Below are 23782 nucleotides of genomic sequence, written 5' to 3' on the forward strand. Positions count from 1 at the left end.
CATTTTTAAAACACCGGTCAGCTGTTAACCATAGACAGCTGTTGACGTTAACTTTGGACATGGACGGAAAACCCAAACAACCGTGGTCTGTGGAGGAAACCAACTGTCTGCTGGCTTTGTGGTCCTCCACAGAAATTCAAGATAAATTGGATGGAGCTGTGCGGACAAAACCCGTGTTTGAAAGGCTACAGAATGAGATGTTTATAGCGGGTTACCAGAGGAGTGTAGAACAACTGATAAACAAAATTAAAAAATTAAAAAAAGATTATCGGGACCAAAAAAAGGAGCTTGGGTGAAGTGGTAGCGGAGGTCGGCAAAGAAGATCCCCATACTTCGACGTCCTGGACTCCATACCTGGTGACCGACTGGCATGCCAAACCACCGGGGCACTTAACTCCGCTACAGCCTTGTTAGAGGCTATGGTGAAAGGAGGAGAAGCCGAAAATTACAAAGCTTCAGGTGGGTCTTATATTTCATATGTGTCAATGGCAATCATGTATTTTTTTTAACTGTGTAGCCAGCTATGTCTTGTTTCAATGTTATATTCGCATTGTTAACATTAGTTAGGTGACGACAAGCAAAGTGTAGCAAGCTACCGTTAGCAAACGTAGCTAGCTGGTTACAGTAGCTAAACGTTTACGCTGTACTAAAGTTACTATTTTAAAACCGTTTAACGGTCGGTAGCTAGCTAGCTAACATAAGCCCATTGACAGCAACGTTATTGTTCATGTTTTGGCACAATGTTTGTGACCGTAGTAGTGGTCTGATATAGTGACTGGAAGTGTGATGTGTGATGCTAAAAACAAACTACACGCTGTTTTCAGGTAACGTTACTTTTTGACTTTTGTACTCCTCAACTATTTAGTCCATGCATCAGATTTTGATTTGACGGTTATTCGCCAACAAAATGTCCCGTTTGTGCAACACTTTTAAAAGCCAAACCAACATTCAGCAGGGAGGTTTGCTCACTGATAAAAATAATACATGCTCTGTATGCAGTCTGCAGCTTACATCAGGGGATGATTAGGAGGAGCAAACACACAACCGGTTTTATTTACTGTTATGAGAATTGAATTTGAAGATTTTTTATTTATGACACTTAACAGCTAAATCACCTAATATTTTTTTAGGCAAAAGAAAAAGAGGGATGTTTCATAACGGTGACTCAGGTCTTATTGTGAAAAGTATGTCATGAAAGAGCTTTATAAACTAAACCTCCTCCCTGTTTTGGTTGTTTATAGAGTTGTCAGTCACTGGTGAGGAAGGGGATGTTGACGATGACACAGAGCTACCAGCACCATCACCACAGGCCTGCAGCTCGCCGGTACCATCTGCCTCCGTGTCATCACGGCAAGCCAGACGAGGTAAGCTATTTTGTGCTATGTATTAAGCGTTTCCTTAATGTTTACATGTTCTACATAGCCTCATAGCTTACATTTTGTCCAACAAGAATTTAACTTAGTCCCAAAATGGAGGGTTAGTATGTCCTATTGAAACCATAGGTAGGTCAACTAAGGTCAACATGCAGGCGCTTTGTTAGCAGATAAATTGTTAGTTTAAATGATGGCAGCCAGTATAAAACAAACTGAAGCTTATCTGCAGTAATTTGTGGACTTGAACTAGTAGTACACAGGTATATAGATAGTTTTACATTGTCATCTAATCACACATTTCGGTTTTGTTTGTTTTCTGCACAGGAAAAAGACAGCGTGAAAATGAGGGGCTGTTGGAGTACATGGAGAAGGCTGAGGATAAGTTCTTGCAGCTCAACAAGGACATGACAGCAAAGATGGAGGCAGACACAAGTGCTCTGCTTGGGCTCATGGGGCGCATGGTGGCAGTGATGGAGGCGCAAGCAAAAATATAGACTATGTTTTAATTTAATTAACATGTTATTTATTTATTATTTGATTGTTTATGCCAATAAACAAATGTTTTTATATTTAACAACATTCTCAACCTTCTCTATTCCAACAAGTCGGATAATACTATACCAGACTGGATATTAATAGAAAATATGTAGAAAAACAACAGTTTTAAATATGTTAACGTGCCGTGCAAACACACCTCATTTGGCACAACACACCCAGGTACAACCAGTTAAAAGATACAATTTGATGAATGTATTCCACATTAACTACCTATCCAAAATGACAGGGATAATCAACAGATACACGTTACACATAACAGGTAAAAACATTGAACACATGAAACCTCCCCAGTTGATTAATGACATTAAGACAATTCTTTTTTTGTATTACAAGTTTTCTGAAATTTCTCATGTCTAAATATGCAAATAAGGCATTTACTACTGCCAACTTTTGGTGCATTTAGAAGAAATATACAGGCGCAAATAGACAAAGTGTAATCAAATTAACACCATGAAATATGTATTTTGAATGCCTTTTTTCTGTCAGATGCATTTTAGAGATAATGTTGAAGGAAACGGGTAGAAACAGGTAGGTAGAAACTGGCAGTAATGATGTACAACAATTACTGTAAAAACAATTACTCCTCTCTACTGAAATAGTTTATTAAGGCTGCTCTATTATCTGCCCCTTCTGGCTCACCATGCTCAGGTAATGCCTGACCTGGAGGTTGAAGGTTTGACTCCCTGTCCACGTGCTCCACAATGAAATTGTCACCATGCTCTTCACAAATATTATGAAGCACACAGCAGGTCAATGTCATTTTCTTGCTGAGCTCCAGCTTGCAGTCATTTCTCTTGAGGAGACATCTCCAACGGCCCTTTAACCTTCCAAAAGCCATCTCTACAACCGAACGCGCACTGCTCAAACAGTAATTATAGGTGTGTTGTTCAGGTGACAGTCTTCCAGTGTCGGAGAAGGGCTTCATAAGCCAATTCTGCATTGGGTAGGCGGGGTCACCGATAAGGTAGTGTCCAACATTAATGCCAGAGATGATCCTTTTGTTTTGTCCAAATAATTCCCCATCACTTAGTTGCTCCCATAAATGTGATTGTCTTAGCACTCTTGCGTCATGCACACTCCCTGCATAGCCCACACACACATCCCAAAACAGGCCTCTGCCATCCACAACTCCTTGCAATATAATCGAGTGCCACCCTTTCCTGTTGAAATAGTCACGGGGATACTCCTCGGGTGCAATGATCGGGATGTGGCTTCCATCTATTGCACCAACACACTGTGGGATTCTCCAGCGGTTAAGGAAGAAGGTGGCAATTTCAACCAGCTTAGCAGCATCTGGAGTGGTGATGTGTATAGGGAGCAAGACCCTTATGACAGAGTCACAGAAATCTTGAACACAGTTGAACACTGTGCTTAGACCTACCCCAAAAAGGTGGCTAATGGTCCTATACTCAATGCTGGTAGCCAGCTTCCAGAGAGCAATTGCAACGCGTTTTTTCACTGGAACAGACATACGGTAGTTTGTGTTCCTTCTGCCCATGAGATGCCTGACCTGATCGCATATGTATTCCAAAGACTCCCGGGACATTCGAAAGTTTTGAACAAACTGTGTTGGGGTGAAATCTGGCACAACTGTGTCCCACCAGTAGTGTGAGCGGTGGTATGCCCAAACAACATGTGTCCTCCTCTGCCTTACCCTCATCCATAAAACAATCTGCAAAAATAAAAATACTGTATCATTAGGTTTGTTTACAGGTAGGCTATGGTATTGTACAGTATTACATCCAACAATAATAAGTGTTTTTTCCTGTAAAATTAACAAAATTGCAGCAACAGCCTTTTTCAGTTTAGTGTGAAGATGTCGAGATTTTTTTATAAAAAAGATTGCAAAATAAATAAAAAATCTTAGTGAAACTATGTCTCTCTCCTTGGTCACTTGTTCTAAATATATACTTGAAACTAGTAGCACAGAAAACATGCACATTGCGGCAGAGTTTCCTTTGCTGTTTGTGATGAACCTGATGAACACTAAAAAGTGTGAACTGATTATTTTGTTGAGTGTTTATTAACTTTTGCATAAGGGAAATAAGAAATTAGTAAGGTAGTCCGAGTTGTGTTAACCTTTGTGTGGTCCTTCGGCCTTGTGCGAGTTAGGTGCGTGCATGCGACACAATGACATACACAGGGGTCTCTGCGACCCCTAGGACGAGGCGAGGCGGTCCATGTGAAATGAAATGCAATGAAATGAAATGAAATGAAGGGAGGGTCCCAGAGACCCGAAGGATCGAGGCATGGGTAAAATGCAGAGTAATGCAGAGTCATGCTTAATGTTTTATTTGTTTGTTTGTTTGTTTTTACGACCGGCGCACCCCGGAAGTCCGCCCTCAGACGAGCAGCAGAGAAGGCTACAGGCTCACACATTCCGCACAATAGGCCCGTGCACAGCTCCCGCAGACGTACCTCCGGCAGCCGGCGCAGACGGCGTTCGTTTTGCGGTCATTGCTCCTGGGACAGAGCTAACACCTCTTCCTCTCGCCGGCCGCTCTCGGCGCGGGCGGTTCCCGCTCGCCCTCCGGTCGTCGCGGGCCCTCGGCGGGCCCTCTCGTCGCGGCTCTGACGAGAGCGGCGGACGCCTCCGTGCGAGGGAGGCGTCTCCTCCTCTCCATGAGCGGCGCGACGAGCGCCCGTCCCAGCTGCTTGGGTGACCCCCAAGGACAACACAAGCGTTAATAACTTTTCATCTTTAAGGTGTTGGGATGATAGAGACCAAGTTTGAAGTACATTGGATGAAATCTCTAGGAGGAGTTCGTTAAAGTATAGCACCTTGACTTTTAGGCCTACTTCCTGTTGCCACTAGGGGGCGCTATGACTTTAAGTAAATATTGGCCTTTATTTGTCCTCAGGGTTGGACTCTTATGAATCCTGAATAGTTTCGAGCCAATCGGACAATGTACACTCAAGTTACACCCACTTCCTGTGTCGGCGGCGAAACGCACAAAATGGCCGCCCCGCCACGGCCATGCCCTATGACGAAAAGTTTTTCGTTTGACAACTTTTCATCTTTAATGTCTTAAGATGGCACAGACTGAATTTGAAGTTGATCGGATGAAATCTCTAGGAGGAGTTCGTTAAAGTACGACATGTGGAAATGGCCAAAATCGCACTAATTTCGAACTTTGAAATCAAAATGGCGGACTTCCTGTTGGGCTTAGGGTATGGCTTCAATGACGATATGATACATATGTGTACCAAGTTTCGTGAGTCTACGTTAAACGCACTGCAGGGGCTCAATTTTTTTAACATTGTAGGGGGCGCTAGTGAGGCATTTTTGCGCACCTATTCCCGAAACCCTTAAAATACGTACATTTTCACCAGACTTGATGCGACTGCCACATTTGGTGAGTTTTTGAATATGTTAAGCCTATAAAAAAGCCAATTCATTTGCCGGGAAAAAGAATAATAATAATAATTAAAGCTGCAAACAGCGATGGACGGGCCCTCGCTCCTCTGCGCGCGTCGGGGTTAGCGGCGATCGCCGCTCCTTGCGACCGTGCATTTGCGAGGCACTCAGACACCGCAAATCGTCACCAATGAAAAGGGAACTCCCCGCTGCGTTCAATGATACCTCACACAAGACTCTACCTTAGATAGGTCAGCATTTATGAAAGGGGGCGTGGCTTGAACATAGGGGGCGGGCCAAACCATCAACAATGAAGAAGCAACTCTCTGCTGAGTTCAATGACACCTCACACAAGACCCTACTTTAAATGGTTCAAATGTTATGAAAGGGGGCGTGGCTTAAGCATAGGGGGCGGGCCAAACCATCACCAATGAAGACACAACTCTCTGCTGAGTTCAATGACACCTCACACAAGACTCTTCCTTAAATGGGTCACCAGTTATAAAAGGGGCGTGGCTAAATTATAGGGGCCGGGTCAACCCATCACCAATTAAAAAGGAAGTCTCTGCTGAGTTCAATGATACCTCACACAAGGGTCTACCTTAATCGGTTCAAATGTTATGAAAGGGGGCGTGGCTTAAGCATAGGGGGCGGGCCAAAACATCACCAATGAAGAAGGAACTCTCTGCTGAGTTCACTGAGACCTCACACAATGGTCAACTTTAAATCGTTCAAATGTTATGAAAGGGGGCGTGGCTTAAGCATAGGGGGCGGGCCAAACCATCACCAATGAAGAAGCAACTCTCTGCTGAGTTCAATGACACCTCACACAAGACTCTACGCCACAGTTCATTAGCTGTGAAAGGGGGCGTGGCTTAAGCATAGGGGGCGGGCCAAACGATCACCAATGAAGAAGGAACTCTCTGCTGAGTTCAATGACACCTCACACAAGACTCTACCTTAGATGGATCAGCATTCATGAAAGGGGGCGTGGCTTAAGCATAGGGGGCGGGCCAAACCATCACCAATGAAGAAGCAACTCTCTGCTGAGTTCAATGACACCTCACACAAGACTCTACCTTAAACGGTTCAAATATTATGAAAGGGGGCGTGGCCTGGGTAAGTGGGCGTGGTTATATTATAAGGGCCGGCTCATTATCACAAGTAGACCACACATTCTAAGTTTCATGTAAATCGGATGATGTTTGTCATATAAGGCGCATTTCCTGTTGCCAGCGGGGGGCGCTATGACCAAAAGTCAAATATGGCCTGTAGGTGTCCTCAGGCCTGGACCCTTGTCAATCGTGAGAATTTTCGGGCAGATACGACAACGTACACTCAAGTTACAACAACTTCTTTGTTCATCGCTAAACACTCGAAATGGCCGCCACGCCCACACCGTCTGACGAAAACTTTTTCTTTTAATAACTTTTCATCTTTAAGGTGTTGGGATGATACAGACCAAGTTTGAAGTCCATCGGATGAAATCTCTAGGAGGAGTTCGTTAAAGTATAGCACCTTGTCTTTTGGGCCTACTTCCTGTTGCCACTAGGGGGCGCTATGACTTTAAGTAAATATCGGCCTTTATTTGTCCTCAGGGTTGGACTCTTATGAATCCTGAAAAGTTTCGAGCCAATCGGACAATGTACACTCGAGTTACACCCACTTCCTGTGTCGGCGGCGAAACGCACAAAATGGCCGCCCCGCCACGGCCATGCCCTATGACGAAAAGTTTTTCTTTTAACAACTTTTCATCTTTAATGTCTTAAGATGGCACAGACCAAATTTGAAGTTGATCGGATGAAATCTCTAGGAGGAGTTCGTTAAAGTACGACATGTGGAAACGGCCAAAATCGCACTAATTTCGAACTTTGAAATCAAAATGGCGGACTTCTTGTTGGACTTAGGGTATGACTTCAATGACGTTTTCTGTACATCTTGACATGATACATATGTGTACCAAGTTTCGTGAGTCTACGTTAAATGCACTGCAGGGGCTCAATTTTTTTAACATTGTAGGGGGCGCTAGCGAGCCATTTTTGCGCGCCTATTCCTGAAACCCTTAAAATACGTAAATTTTCACCAGACTTTATGCGACCGCCAAATTTGGTGAGTTTTTGAATATGTTAAGCCCCTCAAAAAGGCAATTCATTTGCCGGGAAAAGAATAATAATAATTCCTTCAGTTCCAATAGGGCCTTCGCCGCTGTCGGCGCTCGGGCCCTAATAATCTTATGAAAAACAATAGGTTCCTTCGCACTTTCAGTGCAAGGCACCGTTGGGGCCTTGCACTTTCGTGCTCGGGCCCTAATAATAATCTTATGAAAAACAATAGGTTCCTTCGCACTTTCAGTGCAAGGCTCCATTGGGGCCTTGCACTTTCGTGCTCGGGCCCTAATAATCTTATGAAAAACAATAGGTTCCTTCGCCCTTTCAGTGCAAGGCCCAACTAAATTAGCCTGTAAAAAAGCTCCTGGTCCGCCATGACCGGGGAGTTGGGAAAAATAAATTAATTCTAAATTAGACCTGTAAAAAAGCTCTTGGTTTGTTGAGACCGGAGAGTTGGGCAAAACTAAAATCAAAGAGGTAAACCTTCGAAGGTTCAATGGTCTGACGAGACCTATAAATTGGCTAACAAGAGACTCGTAAAAAGCTTTTGGTCCAAATTGATCGGAAAGTTGAGTACATTGGATAAAATCAGAGACTCTTAAAAGGCTTTTGATCCACAATTGATCGGAAAGTTGAGTACATTGGATGAAATGACACTGTAAAAAGCTCTTGGTTAGAAAAATCTGAGAGTTGGTTTAATTTGGATTAATTAGAGGAATCGCAGTCGGTTGGTTGGTAGATAGGCCTACACGTAAAAAGCCAATGATTGTGAATTCAATGCAATGACATGAAAACGTTTTACATTTCGATACAGAGGCAGATTTTGAAGTATATTGTGAAGAGAATAAAATTACCAGAGCGCTGTTTGATTTTGAGGTATACTGTGAAGAGGATAAAATTAATAAGGCACAGTTTGAAGTGGAAACAATTACTAGTGAAGGTTCATTGTGTGAAGTGAGTTTAGAGCTAGACTAAGATTTTGGGAGCAACATACAGCAGGACAAGAGACAGACATCGACGTTACAGAGTCAAATTGACACTTTGAAAAGAGAAATACAAGCTTTGCGCAGAGACAATTGTTCGTTGAAAAATAATATACGGTTTCTTATATATAGTGTGTTTCGGGTGCTGTTGGGGACTGTATCATAGCATAAAGAAGTGAGAGATTGTGCATACAGTGCTGAAATGGAAGAACTGAAAGCTTTTCTGTTGGTGAAACTGGGGAAGAAAGCACCGGGGGAACAGCAGAAAAAATGGGTTGAGACAGGAAAAAAGGTACTCAGTAAGATGAGTGTATTGAGAACTTTGAATGTCAGAGCAGAGAGTCAGGCACGAGTGGCGACACAGAATGGAAAAAAGGATGTAGAGAAAGATGTCACAAGGGGACACTCTTTCAAAATAAGTCATTATGTTTTAAGGGATTTTTGTGGCTTGATTGTAAACTTAAAAATAAATACATGGCTTCAAAGAAGAATATTTTGGTAAATTTCGTCAGCTTTTCATTGAATCGAGAGAAACACTGAAAAGAAGGATAATGGTACAGTCTATGCTACACTAATTATAGTATTAAGATTTTCCTCTGTGTATACATGTCCTCTACCAGTATAGTTGTGGCTGTATTATTTGTGTCCCCTTAAAAATTACTCTTCGGAAATGTTATGTATTGTCGTCATTATTGATTATAAGTCTCCAACCATTTTTCTTCAAAAAATAATGTTTGCTAACCTTTCCAAATTTGAACCTCCAGCAGCATTTTCTTATTCTGTTGGCTAAGATCGACTACAGTGAAATGTTTTCTTCACTGTTGTCAGATCAGACGTAGATTGGCTGTGCGTTCACATAACATGGAGGAACTCCTCCTTTCTTTACCAAACGCTCTGAAGACGCTATTGCCCACACAGACACGAAGCGTTTCCCCCCCCACAAACCTATTATTGTGGAGTTGTCAGAACTGTTCCAAGTTGATAAATGATCTACTGCATGACGGTGACTAATACAGCTGTTGTGTATTGTGCAGTCTCACAGTCCTGACAGTTTCACTCATATCTGTCGTACCTCCATCTGTCTCACCTGCGTTGACACTTTTGGAAAATTATATCTCATAGGCTATATACCTGCGCCTCACAATGTCTATTTCATTTCGTACTCTTTCCTTGTTGCTTATTGCTCTGAGTCGTGCTTAGGTCTGGAAAAGAGGGTTTTAAGATCCGAGACACAAGGGCTGTCTCGTACATGGATATTATCAGGACCTAGCTGAGGGTTTAGCTTGCTTTTATTTATTTTTTATTTTTAGGTTGGGGCACGTGTGTCAAACTCAAGGCCAGCTGGCCAAATAGATTTTTATCCGACCTGTATATCACGTTTGGTTTACAATAAATTTTGGCCCACCTAAGTTTAGTGCGTTTTCTTTGTATTTTGTTGCTTTTTCCAAACTTTTGGCCATTTTCTTCTATAATGGCTAGCAGCATTTTTGCTTACTTTTTTACGTCTTGTTTTTCTATCCAACTATGTATGAGAAGATTATGCAAGGCATTTAATATTTGACTGAATAAAAGCATGTAGACAATCTACATGTCTGGCCCTTGATGTGGTTCTCCTTTTCCGGTGTGGCCCTTGGTGAACTTGGGTTTGACACCCCTGGTCCACATTTGTGTGTTGTGTGCTGCTCGGTGTCTTCCCAGTGCAGTGGCTCAAATTTCAGGGTTGACTACAAACGGGGTGTGGTTTCTTAGTGAGCCCTCTGGGAACAGTCAGGGTGGGGCTTCCCAGATGCGCAGACACACGCACACACTCACATTTGACAGTCAAACATAAATTGTGCTCCTGTTGCTCATACTTAGCAATGCTGTTAATACACTGAGGTACATTTTTGATTTGATTTTGTTACTTTATTCTTCCTACTACTAGCTCTAGGGAACATTTTTAATTCATGATGATTTCATAAACACCAGATAGCACTATTACTTTCTGTTGCGACCCAAATCATATATGAAATACATCTGTTGTCTTTGCCATTTTTCAAGCTCCTTACCCTGAAAGGGAGATGGAACACTGCCCCCTGCTATAAATTATGAATGCATTTGCATATTAAACTGGGCCTATGTGTGGGGCGTACTAACACCTTGATATTTACCTATCTAGTGCATGGAATAACATGTTATCACCATATCCTAAAGATTGTTTTTGTGGTTCTACAAATCATGTTTTAATGCTAAACATGCATGGGCCGTGGTGAATCCTTAAGATTTACTGTATCTGTGAATGGCTACTTTAGAGACTACCTTCCCTGGAGGCCAGTGAGCAGTGGGGATCTATATTTGCTAATAATATACGGGGCTCATGATAACATTTAAAAAAAAAAAAAAAAAACTGTCAACCTTGACTCTGAGGACCCCCGAGGGGCCCCTGACCCCATATTGAAGATCTCAGAAATAGATAATTTTTTTGTTGTTGTTTGATTCATCTCAGTTCATTGGTTGAGATTAGAATTGAAGCCATTTCAGGTAGATATGAGATTTAATTTTAAAGAGCTGTTCCATTAGACTCTGCTGGGTTTGTTAGTAACGCTACATACAGACTCTGTATTATTTGAACTTACTATATGACACATCTTTTTACACTATGTAGTGCATTTTGGTGAACATTTATTTACCTTCTGTTATTTTATACAGCTTTTGCTATTGTGACAGAGGAGGGTGTTTAAAAAAGAAAGAAAAAGAAAAACACTAATTTTTATTTATTATTGAGTCATGAGTTTGCATGCCTCAAAAGGGGGATAGCATAGCATACTAAATTACTAAATTTAAATAGTGTTTTAATAAATAACGTGTTATTTTGGATATTGTGTTTTAATAAATAACGTGTTATTTTGGATATTTTGGATTTTTATTTTGTTTTCTGGATTTAAATGTTTAAATTTGTTTTTACCAATTCTTTTTGTTTGTTTTCATCGATATCGCTGAAAATTCTGTTTGCTTGTTTGTTTTATGGCTAAACATTCTGTTTTGTTCTGTTTGACCTAACATCAGGAACCCGGTGGCTAGGTGCTCCTTGAAGTGATAAAGCGAAGCATATGGTCCAGCCCTAGGTGGAATCATATCAAGCCCTACTCTCTACTGCTACCACTTTGAAATCACTGAAAGGATCACCTGGATTCACCTTCATCACACTGTAATAAGGTATTTGGGTTGTCTGGGGGAGACAGAGCGGGCTGAGGAGTCTAGTCTCAGTGATCCGAAGTGGGAGAGGGGAGTCTGGGCTACAAAGGGGGTCTTTTAGACTAGAAAAGTGTTATTAGTGGATCGTCTCAAACCCAGTGAAGAAAATATATATGTATACATATATACGTATATCTATATATATAGATTGCATCCCTCAACCATATTAGAGGAGAAAGTGAACTAGACTCATCAGTAAGGAGTCTCTAACCAGAAGCCCAGAACAAAAATGGACCGCAGACGCCCGTGGCATCCTTTTAGACTTCCAGGACTGTGCGGTCTCAGGGGAACGATGTGTTTCCTCTTCTTAGCTGCACTAATTATACTGCCACCAATAATATGGCACGCCCTGCAGCTGCTAAAAAACAGGAAAATAACCAAAATCAATACTACGAATCTGACGCTGAATCTGACCACTGATACAGAACCGAGCATACCAACCATGCCTACCCATGACCATCAACGAATAAAACAAAGTCAACATGCAACCCACTCGATTACATTAACCAGGGGCAGAATGCAGTCATTTACTGTGGACCCATGTTCAGGCCAACAATTTGTGTGCAAAGCGAGAGGAAGGGCTACCGATCAAGCCTATATCTGCACAGAGTACTGTACCAATTGGGACCACGTGTTCCAACACTCTCACACAGATTCCGAGGGTTACAAAGCCGACCCCGAGCAGACGTCCAGATGGACCTTAGTTAGAAAACCGTCAAATGGCCAGTCACCTAGTTGGGATAGTATAGTGACAGTGAGGAATGTAAACAAGGCAGACCAGGTTATCTATTGGGTGTGTTTAGATGTAGCTGGAAAAGACCCATGTGAGAGAATTGCTATCCGCGTACAAGAACCTCCAGTCAATGAACCCGAAACAACCTTTATTTTGCAAGATCAAATTGTCACCTATCCAACCGACTTGACCCGCAAAGATAAAACAGCTATGGAACAATTGCATAAGCATGTTCCACAGTAAGACCCTATTCAAAATTAAACAACAAAATGATATCACAGGTTTGCAATGTATCTTTAGTCTGTTTAGCTATGCACTCTCTAAACCTCACACCTAAAAAGGAAAATACAAGTCATTGAGTTTACTGTTTCCTTCAGTAAATATTGTCTCACCTGTTACTTAAACCTTTTCCAGGTAATGACACCTGCTTCTCGAGAACAGGAGGGGAAAAAGTGTGCATCTCCTAAGCTCGTCTTGGTGTTAACATCACTACTGACATAGGTAACCACTTGGCCTCATGGTTTGTTAATCAAAGTGCCAGTAGAGCTGAGGTGTAGGGCTGTGTGGAGGCAGTTCGACGATGTATCTTCCATGCTCCACAAGCTGCACCTGAACCTGTCCCGTACCGAGAAAGGAGGGGCACTCCTGGTAGCACTTTTGATGACAGAGTGTGCATGTGTGATAAAACTTGATGCACCCAGAGGCGTATCTACCAGACGAGTTTATTGCACGCAATAAAATTTGGCGCGGGCGTTTGAGTCATTCTTTTCTGGTGGGAAGCAGTAAACAAAATTTGAATTGTATTAAAGCGTTTTGCTAATTACACAGGAATTAGTGGAGAGGGTCAACCAGACACTGAAAAGAAAAATCGCTAAAGCGTGTGAAGGTACAAAACTAACATGGGTAGAAGCACTGCCGTTAGCTCTTATGTCCATGCGCAGTTCCCCAGGATCCGACAAACACTTGTCTCCTCATGAGGTATTGACTGGAAGAAAAATGCCAGGCCCACCCAGGGATGGAGGTCATATGCCATCCCTGGATGTGTGTAAACAAGAATATGATGACTATATGAAGGCATTGACCAGTCTTGTTTCAGTTTTATCTGAACAGGTCGCCAGAGCACAGACCCGGGGAGAAGAGGAGCCCCGGAGCAGTGTCAAGGTAGGTGACTGGGTGCGAGTGAAAGTCCACAAGAGAAAGTGGACCGAGCCCAGGTGGCTTGGACCGTACGAAGTGAGGGAGGTTACCTCACACTCTGTCCAAGTAAAAGGCAAGGCAGGAGCTGCTTGGCACCACCTGACACATTGTGCCCCAGCATCTACACCTTCCCGTGATTTGAGGGAAGTTAGAGCTGATTTGATCAACAATGCCACTCCCGTTCAAACTTAGGCAATCAGGCCAAGGGAGTGAACCCAGACTATACTGCTAGAACGCATAAAATGTCTGACTGTGTTATCTGTGCTAAAGCAAGACCTCATTTGGGGACAGTACCATTCCCACTCTCACCGGTGGACGACCCTATTGGTTATAATTGTATGTTAAGTCTTTACAGTGATGTGACCATGGAAAGTGATGTCTGCAGGACCCTGTCTCTCCTGTGTCCCAGAGTGCGAGCAACACGACCGCCTCCAGGAGTGGTCGCCTACCCTGGTAACTATACTTGCATCACACAATCCAACAGCTCTACCATAGATGTGGGACACCTACCTGAGAAGTTTTGTATGTACACCTACAACACATCTTCGTTCGCTCCCAATGTCACAAAGCCGATGTTTAACAATCAGAGTAAGGGACTTGGAACCCTATGGCACTAGATATGTTGTTGGCAGAAAAAGGGGGTGTGTGCCACATGTTTGGAGATGCTTGTTGTACATTTATTCCCAGTGATACTGCCCCGGATGGTAGCATCACTAGAGCCTTGGAGGGGTTGACCTCCCTAGCCAACGAGCTAGCAGAGAACTCGGGTGTGGCTGAAAACCCCATCACCGGTTGGCTGGAGGATGTTTTTGGTAAGATACAAAGCAATTGTGCTCTCCATGCTGACATAAGTCCGTGGCAGTGTTTCTGGGCATATTGGTGTGTTGTGGATGCCGTTGCGTCCCTTGTTGTCGCACTCTGGTGAACAGATGGATTGAAGTGGCCCTGACCAAAAAAAAAAAAAGAAAAAGATCCCCAGAAAGATGCTCCTCCAGCGTACTCCATGCCCCTGTTGGGGATGGAGGATGATGATGAGACCGATTCGGATAATGAAGGAAGTGAATCACCAATGTAATGCTATGCTATATTAACCTTGCTTCTTTTTTCCCCTAGTGCGGCCAATTGTTTACCAGTTTGAGGGCCATATAATTCTAAGCTTAGTAGTATTCACACCTGAGGTGTGAAAAGGGGGATTTGTTAGAAATAGATATAATCAGTCAAGCTGGCTGTGCTTTATGAGAATACAAATTATAAGTTGAATAGTATTGTGTGTTTAGTGGAAAAGTACTGACAGCTTAGTCATGCAAAATGAGGAAAAGACTGTTGTACGTGCAGAATGCAGCACTGATGATGGTGGTCAGAGAGAAACAAGAGTGCAGCAACAAAGTTAATATCAGTTTGATATCAGTAACACGATCAGTAACAAATTCTGGAACTTTATTCCCCTCACCCAATGATTTGGCTCTTAAAAAGGTGGAGTCCGTTCTGGAGAAAGCTTGTTGTCAAAATCACTTTTTGTCAAAATCAGTGAATATCACCTCACGATCCACTACCTGTCCGTACTGTGTGTGCGCTGAAAAAAGTTCAGTGTTAATACATAGCCTAGGCTCTGTAAATCGGCATGTTGCTAGCTACAATGGCCCCTTTGTTTACATACCAGTTTACAGAGCGTAGGCTGTGCATTAACACCAGGTTTTTTTAGCGCACAAAGTTTGGACAGATAGCGGATCGTGAGGAGATATTTACTGATGTTGACAACAAGCATTCTCCAGAATCGCGGACTCCACCTTTAACAACTTACTCTACTGTAAGTTAATATGAGCAGTGAATGGCAAGTTAGGTTCCATGTGAGGAGATGAGTGTGCAGCATCAGATGTGGGTCGTTGGGGAGTGGGTGGGTGGGGAGCGTGGTGGTAGGTAAATTGGTGTTGGCCTTGAAATGTATTGTAATTGCCCCTACTTTGTTGTCGGCTCATCCCAGCTATGACTTCAGTGGCTTCTGCATGCCTCTCGGCTGCATTGGCACACCGCTCAAGACACTGAACTGCCTGTGAAATGGCCGTGGTGATGGACTCCAATGATTTTTGATCTTATGCTGCCTGCTCACGTTGTTGATCGAGAAAGGACATGTAGAAGGTTCTTATCTCCCCTGCATCATTCTTTCTTGGGTCTCTCTTTGACTGGCGTTGCCATAATTTTGGTGGGTTACTCGGTGTGGCCGATTCTTCAATGGGCAAGGATTTGTCTAGTGCTTCCATAGTTGGAGACACGTTGGCATCGCTCAAGCTGTATGTTCCATCTCCTGACTCTTCTATAAAAAGAATAATGTTCTTAGAGTGAAGTTGGTAGTGAAAATATGGTTGGTTGTATTAGTCATACAACACATTATATCTACACAAGTTTATTTAAGTTTGCATAAAATGTTTTGGTTGCACTTTGTTATTTGCAGTGCTATATTTCCTCATGTAGTTTCTGTTTTATTGCCTTTTATTGAAAAACAGCTTAACAGTCACTGTTGTTTCTAACTCAAGTCAGGCTTTGCCTTCCCCTGTTCAGGGATACATAATGTGCAGCTTATGCATTCATGTATATGGTAAAACAATTTGAGCAACCCTAACCATACACAATGTAAAGCCCCAGTATTGATTTCTTTTTAAAGATATACATGTGGGGTTTATTCACTAATGCTTAAAACATGAATTTAATTGGAAAATAATCTTCATACCTGTAGAGTCTGTAACGTCTCCCTCATCAGTGCTCCGTTTCTCATCAGTAATTTAAGTCTCGGCTAAAATGAACAAGATACAAACGTGAAATGACGTACAGTCCGGATCAATGCTTAACGCGTTCCTCAAAGTAAATGAGAACGATAACATGATATCTTACCTGAGCTGTTAATATTAGAAGCCAAGGAAGCTACGATGGGCCTTTGGCTGAGGATCTGATCCATCTCATCAAAAAGGTCGAACCTGCCTTTTATTTTCCCTCCGGCACCGCTGCGAGACAACTCTCTTTTTTGAGACATGTATCGCTGTTTGAGCGCCTTCCATTTACTTCGGAGGACGTCCCACGGCTTGTCATAACCTTTGTTGGCCATTTCCTTCGCGAGTTCCTGATAAATTATGGCATTTCTTAGATTTTTGCTATCTAAAATAGCCGTTATATTTTTCTGGTAAATTAAATTCAAAAAGTATCTCGTCTCCTTGTTCGTCCACTTACATCTGTCTTTGTTGACATCCGCCATGTGTGCAAACAGAGCGGAAATACTGGGCGGAAATGAACTAAAACTTTTTCTTCTTCGTTTTGTGGCGGGTTGCAACCATAAAATGACCTAAAACTTAATTGCAATTCAGTATTGATTCGGCAAATAACGTTTCCATCAGCGTTTATCGCATAAGCCGTATATCGATCAAGAGAAAATCCGATGAGACCGAACGTATTTCTTTTGAGTCGATATTCATGAAATTCAACCGAATTTTACTGTTTCCGTGAAGCATTTTTCATTCGATATCACTTAATTCGGATAAAAACGTGTGGATGGAAACATAGCTTGTGACATATCGTGTTAATCAGTAGGTGTTTTATTGGACAAGATTAAGTCATCTAGCTCATAGGCTATATTATTTTTCAGTCAGGACAAGCAAGGCAGGCTGTGTAGTAAGGGCCAAGCCGTTTGGGTCATTGAGAAAAATGACACCCCTTACAATATACAGGTATTTAGTAGTACAGTGTTTGAGTTTTGACAAATTTGCTTGCAGAAATTTTTCAACCAGAAGAAAGTGACTTGATCTCCACGCAAGTACCAGTAGGCTAAATGACATGGCTTGATGTAAACACGTCAAGTATTTTAAGGCTGACAACATCAATGAATGACGGAGTGCACTATGAAAAAGCTAACGTAAATAAACGTCTATCTTCTGTTTTTCCAATAAATCTAGATAATGCCTGTCTGTAAAACTCAGCCCGATCGTCATAATATACTGTTTCGTAGATAGAAGGCTCCTTAAGAACGAAATGACAATTAATAGCGTCTCTCTTTCTGGTGTGTTCTTCTATTTCCTTGTAGATGTTTTCTCCTTAGTAAGACTCTGAAAACATAGTCAACTAGACCTACTTAAAAGTCAGTATAACAGATTGTTAAATGCACAAAATGGGCTTATACAACCTGTGTGAAGCTGGCCCCCCATGTCATCCAAAAATTATTAAAAACACTGCTATTCGTTAGTGCTACGTTTGTGCCGGTTTGTGCCGTAAAAATTTGCGTTTGTGCTGTTAAGTGTTTTAAGTAATTAAACTTTACATTTTCTGGCCAGTGACATCACCCAGCCCCCCCAAAAAAACATTTGTGCTACTATGTTTTTTAAGTTATAACGCTTTATAGGTTACACGCGTGACGTCACCCAGCCCCCCATTAATGTCCAAATCTCCCCAAAAAAAGTCTCAATCGTTTGTGCTACGTTTGTGCTGATTTGTGCCGTTAAAAGAAACATTTGTGCTACTTTGGTTTTTACGTGCAGGCTTTATTTGTTACACGGCTACTATTTGCGTTGCAAAGGCTTCTGACACCAGCCATCACTCCCATGAACGGGACATTCTAAAACGCTTAATGTGAAAAAGCTTAACGTGGTCGTGAACACTCTTCTTTATAGAAGTTCTCTCACGTTAACGTTTTCTTCTTCATTGGCGCCTATGGCGAGGAAAAAGCTTAACGTGGTGTAATGTACCTAAACAATGGTCAATGATTACCAAATTTCTCTCTCATATCAACCCGCTCTCACGCCAGTTCGTAAATAGTCACGTTATTTTTATTTATTGATACGTGTACAGGTCACGATTTTCGACCGTTTCACAACGGGGACATTAAACGCCACACTCCCGCGACAACAACAGGACGGACCGCCACACGGGGATGCGGTCCCTGGGCGCCGGGACACGATCCGCGCTCTCTGTGGCACGCAACAACGGGGACATGAAACGCCACAACAACGGGATGGTTGAAGGAACCATAAAAAAAGAACTGGGAAAGGAACCGTCACACAACGGGACGAATGTGGTTAGGAAGAGAATAACGCGGAAAGGAACTGCAACACGCAGGACGTGATCCCCGGTCTCCGGGGTGAAAGTCCTATGTTGTTTGACCCATCCACCACCCCGACCACCCTCCCTAAGCGGATTTTCTGCTTTTCATACTACTCCCTAGTCCCGCTGAGAAGTAGAAGGGCTTGTGCAAAGCTGCTGGGTGCATCCAGTGAATCTGGACCTTGTTGATGTTGACACAGAGCCTAGGTCTGCAAGCTCCTCAACAAGGGCCATTCCTTCTGTGTCATGGAAGTGTAGCCCACCTAAAATGCACAGGGCCAAAGTATTGCAATTGCTGTGATTTTCCATTCCCCTAGATGGCGCTGCTTCATGTTTGTTGGCTGAGCCACTCTATGTTGCGTAGCTAAAGAAGATGAGCGACTCCTTTTTTCTTTTTCCCCTTTCGTCAAGTGAATCGTTAGATGAAGACAGAGTGAGATAAATATAGTGAAACGGACCACTTAACACACAGGAGGAATCCATTTCAGTATTAATATTAACTAGTAAAAGTGGCAAGAAGCCTTAGTATTGTGAACTGCTGTTTACACTTTTTTTTTTCCCTTTGGATAAGTTTAAGAATCTCCGGTGAGTACAACAGGAGGGAAACTACTTGCTAGCATGCCACCTTAGTTTGATTAAAACCCGAAAGATAAGCTATCCTAATAATTGTATACTATGTGCATTTTATGTTTCTTTGCGGTTCCTGTTATGTCCTTTGACCATTTAAAAAAAAAAAAAACAGTCAGAGATGATTGATATGTTTATCTTTGCTAATCTACCGTTGCAATTTGGAACGCCATTTTGTTGCATACATGTGCGTTGTTAATGATGAGATGGCGTAACGTGAATTTATGTATGTTTATTCAGCTACGAGTTTACTCTAACGGGCTAATGTTTTGAGGCTTAGAGCCGTCATAAAGAATGTTTGCAACGTCTTTTGCCGTCCTATTCGTGGCTATATGATTTTAATGAGTTCAGTAACTTTCTAGATTAGACATTGTTAGAATATATTTTGTGAAAGTGTTAAGAAAAGGTTTTAGAGTTCATGGTGCTGACCTCAGTGCCTCTGTTTCCCTGAGAGGCCATCTAGTTTTACAGTGATTAGACATTATAAAGGGAGTGTGAGAAAGATCCTCTCTGATCGGGGGAGGGAACGAGACAACAATGGTAAGCACTTTGCAAGCGCGGGATTTGTGACACTGTATGGATATGACCTGGCTCTCATGAAAACTCCTTAAAGTTTGCTGGAGATTAAAACACAGGTGTTCAAAATCCAACAATAGCGACTTGCTTCTTCTGAGCTGAGAATTGGAAGTCAAGGTCATGTTTTTATACAGTGTTACAGATTAGTCAGGAGCCGGCTGGAGCCAGAAGATCTGGACTAGATCCAAACTGATGAGAGCACCACCAGGGATGGGACAGAAATGGATAAATAGACAGTATCTTAACTTAGCAGCGCCTGATGCTAGGGGAAACTCTCTCGGTCCGTTAGGAGATAGACTTTGCCTTGTATCAGATCCATGTACATGTACTTGTATTCTGCAATATCATTCACTAAACTTGTTATTAACTTGAACTGGACGAATCCTGGTCTTGATTTGATTCCTGAGTTTTATTTCTCTGATCTACCAGTAAACGAACACAAAATAGTGACCAAAGAATTGGAGTCAGATTAAGTCTGGCCTTTTTAGGGCCAAATCGGTCACATTTTAGCTAAAATCCTACAACATGTTTAAACCTGTAAAATGTAGCACTATGCACGTGTATTTTTACTGACTGTGTTTTAAGTCATATTTAAGGTGGTATGTTACACAGTGCATCATATTCATGTTTAAACTGAGTGATATAGAATTGAATTTGAGTTACAGTGATTTTGAATGTGTTAGTGATAAGGCCATGTACAGCTACTAATTAGATATTTTGCATTGCTGTATGCAGATTGTTTTTTTTTGTTGCATATTCTGCCACTGTTGAGAGAGAGAGAGATTCTACGGCGAGCCAGTGATCCAGTAACTCTGCGATTCTGGGGAGTGACTGTAACCAGTAGCCATCAACCCGCCGAGCTGGTGGACTGCACGCTTTTGGATACATCATACAGATAAGATTTATGAGATCTCCAACGTTATCACACACTGCCCGGGAAACAAGGCCTTTTATTCAACAAACTTCACAGGAACTGAACTGAAACTCAACTGAGTTGAACATTGAACTGATTAACTGGACTGTTTTTTTCTTTTAGACTGACTGACTGTTTTGGGGGGATTTCTGATTGTTGTTGTTTTTTTTCTATGTATGATTCACGATCCTTGTGGAATGTTAAAATAAATGTTTTGACACTGCTTTTGCTATTCAAACAGTGGTTGTAGCCAATTCACTTTAAGAGCCGAACCTAATCCTGATTTCTAGTGCTTAAATATCATTAATACAGGTTATTGTGATATTCTCACTGATGCTTTAAGTTACGTTAGTTACAGAAGGATCCCTCTGGCATCGCTGGTACAGGGCGTTCACCACAGCGATGTCCACAAAGTGGAAGAAAAAAGTCCGGTACCACTTCCTGGTCTTGTGGCTGTAATACCCTAAAAGAGCATCTGACAGGTCAACGCTCCCCACGTGCTGGTTGTAGTCCTGAACTGCGGCTGGGATAGTGACATCAACCTCCACCCACGTCCCAGCTGTCTTCACTCTTCTTCGGGCTGTATCACCATTAAAGGCCTTGTGGATGGTGGAACACATGACGACTTCTCGGGTGTCCATCCACTTCACAAACAGCCCTTCCATGTCCCTGATCCACCTTATGCTGCCACGAGGAGTACCCCTGGGGAAATCATTGGCCTTGGTCTTAGGGAAACCAACTCTGTTTGACCGTATTGTACCACATCCCCCAATCTTCTTTTTTAGAAGTTCCTGAAAAAGGTGAGAACTAGTGTAGAAGTTGTCCACATAGAGCAGATAACCTGTGCCCAGAGATTCAAAATCCATGAGGGACATCACTGACTCATAACTCAATCCCTTTCCAGAGCCAGATGACTTCCCTTCATAAACATAAAAGTTCCACGTGTATCTACAACTGGAATCAGCCAGAACAAACAGCTTGTATCCCCACTTAGTCGGCTTGTTCTGGATGTAGTTTGATGGATATTGAAGGAATTATCTACGTCCAAATACTGGTTCTGGCCCGGAGGCCTAAAGTTATGACTCCAATTTTACCTTATAATTCCAGCGCATTTGTTTATGGGTTAAAATGGCACCAAAGCTCAAGGATGGAATCTGAGACGATAAAGTTCAGCAATTAAGTTTACAGAACACACGTGGGTTCACAATGAGACTACGTATCCCTAGCAACCAGACAGTAAGTACAGAGCTTTGGTCCACGAAGCCTTTCCCAAATTGTGACCCCGATTCCTGACCTATCCCTCAACTTTATCTTCTTCGTTGATGGCGTCATCCTGTCTCGTCTCTAGGCAGTCTTCTTCAGCTATCTCACGCTCACACATACCAGTTGTTACTCTTTGTGGTTTAACTGTAACTTCCTCTTTCTTACTTTTCATAACCTTGAACACACATGTATCAACCTAACAGCTATCTCCTGTTCGGTCTATTTCTCTGTCTGAAACTAAACAGGTTCTAACATACGATCATATTTCTAAACTATATTAAACTGCATTCAAAGCTTTAAACTAACCCATTCTGTGCAACTAGAATGTTATTCTCCCATGTACAAAGGACGCAAGTGTGCGCCCTCTGGATAATTGTAACCATCTTTCTCATAGTATGCGCGCAACTCTGCAATGAACATATATTAAACTTAACTTCCTACTTTAGTAATAAAAGAGCACATCTATATAATGAAAATATCTCTACAATATCCTGGCTTTCATTGCCACCATTCTCTAATCAATTGTGTTTGTCAAGAGTGACTAGAACACAGCATCAGTAAAAAAAAAAAAAAAAGGCAGAAATAAATGTAGTGGACTGCGAACAGTCCTCGTCTCCTGCTGTGGTAAGCAGGCAGGCAGAGGGTTGAACACGAGGATTTATTTTAACAAAAAACGGCAGTACAAGGACTGGAAAACCACAGGAAAAACTCACTGGGAAAACTACAAAAAAACACAAGGCTGAAACAAACTGTCAGGATACAAACTAACAGAGCGGGCAAAACAACTTACGCAGGCAGGGCAACGGACACGAAACAGACACAAACTGAAACACAGAGGCTAAATAAACTAGGAGACGAGCAAACCAGGAACAGGTGAGACAACAGGTGAAACACATCAGGGCGGGGCAGGACAATCAACCAAGGCGGGAAAACACAAAGTAAAGCTGGACATGACAAGACAGAAAACAGACTATCAAAATAAAACAGGAAACAGAACAGGAATGCACAATACAAAGAACACAGCTAAAGCGGAATAAACAGAAACACAATGAACAGGGGAATAAGGAACAGAAATAACAGGAATATACAAAACCAGAGAACATATACAAAATAGGGGCAGAAATATAGAGAATAAAATATACAACAACAAGGAACATACAGAAATAAATAATACAGGCAACAGAAACAGGTAACAAAAATGTCCCAACCATCACAAATGTCAATTCTACATCTATTTGATGTCAGGATGTCATGATGATGTCATTTTGATGCTATTTTGATATCATTCAATATCAAGCTTCGATGTCAATTCAACATAAATGTGACATAAAAATTATTTTAGATATAGTATACGTTCAAGTCACCACCTCTGGTGATACACTGCACACCGGCGTGCAAAGTATTACTTTGTATCATGGAATCTGGAGATCCTTTCTTTTTTTCTTGTTGAAGGGGAAATCTATTGTTGGGACACGTTTGTTTCTACTGTTTCAACTGAATTTTATTAATGTTGATAGTGTTTGGATGCTTTCAACGGTTTGTTCCAATTCTGCATTAGCAAAACACAAAAAAAAATTATAAAAGTGCCTCAAAAAGTTAATGTCAAACCCTGTCACTGTGAAATTGTCCCAGTTGTCAGCGATTACATAGCCGACGTGGTCTTATTATAGCCCAATTAACAAATTCATGTTTTATTCCACTTTGATAATGTGTAGTTGTTGATTATATAGGTATTTATATCCTATATGTATATGTATGTATGTATATATGTATATATTTA

The 23782-nt window shown here is 41.9% G+C and overlaps 3 long non-coding RNA genes across 3 annotated transcripts; 2 read left to right on the top strand and 1 right to left on the bottom strand.

The window, feature by feature from the left end:
- The first annotated feature begins 727 nt into the window (after positions 1–727).
- LOC116062663 lies at positions 728–1945 on the top strand. Its single transcript, XR_004108071.2, has 2 exons — positions 728–1364; positions 1698–1945. It is a non-coding gene; the product is annotated as an uncharacterized LOC116062663 (long non-coding RNA).
- Positions 1386–16885, bottom strand: LOC118495647. Its single transcript, XR_004898138.1, has 3 exons — positions 16609–16885; positions 10972–10976; positions 1386–1397 (listed from the first exon to the last, which is right to left on the bottom strand). It is a non-coding gene; the product is annotated as an uncharacterized LOC118495647 (long non-coding RNA).
- Positions 13177–14750, top strand: LOC116062664. The gene is made up of 2 exons (XR_004108072.2): positions 13177–13508; positions 13891–14750. It is a non-coding gene; the product is annotated as an uncharacterized LOC116062664 (long non-coding RNA).
- Positions 16886–23782: the final 6897 nt, after the last annotated feature.

The sequence above is a fragment of the Sander lucioperca genome, chromosome 8 (assembly GCF_008315115.2).
Source record: "Sander lucioperca isolate FBNREF2018 chromosome 8, SLUC_FBN_1.2, whole genome shotgun sequence".
Taxonomy (NCBI): Eukaryota; Metazoa; Chordata; class Actinopteri; order Perciformes; family Percidae; genus Sander; species Sander lucioperca.